This window comes from Polistes canadensis, unplaced genomic scaffold (assembly GCF_001313835.1).
Source record: "Polistes canadensis isolate GaletaPanama2010 unplaced genomic scaffold, ASM131383v1 scaffold_419, whole genome shotgun sequence".
In the NCBI taxonomy this organism is placed as follows: domain Eukaryota; kingdom Metazoa; phylum Arthropoda; class Insecta; order Hymenoptera; family Vespidae; genus Polistes; species Polistes canadensis.
Window position 1 is genome coordinate 45,882 of NW_014569966.1, and position 1,606 is coordinate 47,487.

Here is a 1,606-nt window from a genome sequence, read left to right on the forward strand (position 1 = left end):
ATTTTTTCTTTTCAAAAAAGATCGTTCAATCAATATGGGGTCTTCATCCCGATCATTCTCAGAATGATCAATTGTTTTTACTTTGTGCAATAATATTTTTTACTTTTCCCGGAGTGGTACATCAAGTATGTGTACTTTCTTAAATGTAAAATTCAATAATATAGATATTAAGACAGTTTTTGTATTTTTACATCTTTTATTTGAAGAAAATCTTTTCTTTAATACGAGTTATGTGCAATGCACGATAATTACACTGGTCGACACGATTTTTTTGCCTGACTTCTGAATGTTAAATCCTAATCTCGTATTAAACCCCAAATGTAATTTCTCATCAAATTCTCATTGTATTGCCCTAAACGTCGTTAAAATTAAATCACATATTAGTGAAGATGTTTTTCTTGCTCCTCTGAGTAGGCAACTATATTATTTTTAAATTTGTTCTGGGATATTAAGTATACCCGTCTTGTATTTCGATCAAAAAACCAATGATCATAAAATCTATTACTAATTTTCAGTACTTACTTATCAACGTAAAACATACAAATGCAAACCTTAACAGTTAAAAATAAATATTTTGATTTTTCTCGTTACATAGAATCAGAATTTATGAATTAGAACAGAAACCCAGAAAAAAGAAAGTTATTTTGTCGATGTGGGTTATATGTTATTTCTAATTAAATATATAAATCGTAATCTCTAATAAATGTAATTTTTAAAAGTTAATTTTAATCACTTTAGATTTATCAACTTTTTTCATCAGAACTAACACTGCAATCAACAGTCGGAGTTCTTCAAAAAGCAATGGGAGCTATTAGTTTACTTACAGGCTACAGTACGACCTACTTTAATTTCGCAACAGTTCGTGTATTTTTTTTGAAATGACTTTGATGTATGCGTGCGAATAATTGATTTATTTATTCGTAAAACATTTCTTTTGTTTTCAGATGAAACAATTAGTTACTGATATAAATAATAGTTGTAAGCTGGTATCCAGTGAGGTAGATTTACCTATTTTAGAAGAATATATAAAACAAAGTAAATCATATGCATACTTTCTCCTTGGTGAGCAATAACATTATAATTTCTTATGTTATGATATTGCGATTTTACAGGCTCTTACCTTCTTTCAGGTGTTCTCAATGGATATGCTATTTCAGTAGCAGCACCATGCGTTGTTAAACTATGTCTTTATTTTTTAGGAATATTGGACGAAAATCAATTATCATTATTATTACCCGTGAATAGTGTTAATAAGGCAGGAGCGCAATATTTTGGTTTATTTATATACCAAACAATAACAGTTACTATTATTGTAACAGTAGGTGGAGTGGGTTTTTCAGCATATATGCTATGTGTTCTACACGCGAGCTATAAATTTCACGTTTTAATGTACGTTTTCAGGTTTCAAATTTATCGTTACTTATTTTTATAATTTTTTTTTCAGTTTTTAAATTGTATTCTTTTATTTGTTTTTTTTTTTAAGATTTAAAATACGTAGACCATTCGAAAGAAATTTAAAATATATGGGAAAGGATTGCTATTTCAGAACACCACAAGAAGAATTGGAATGGATAGTTGACATTATAAATAAATATAAAAAAGCTAC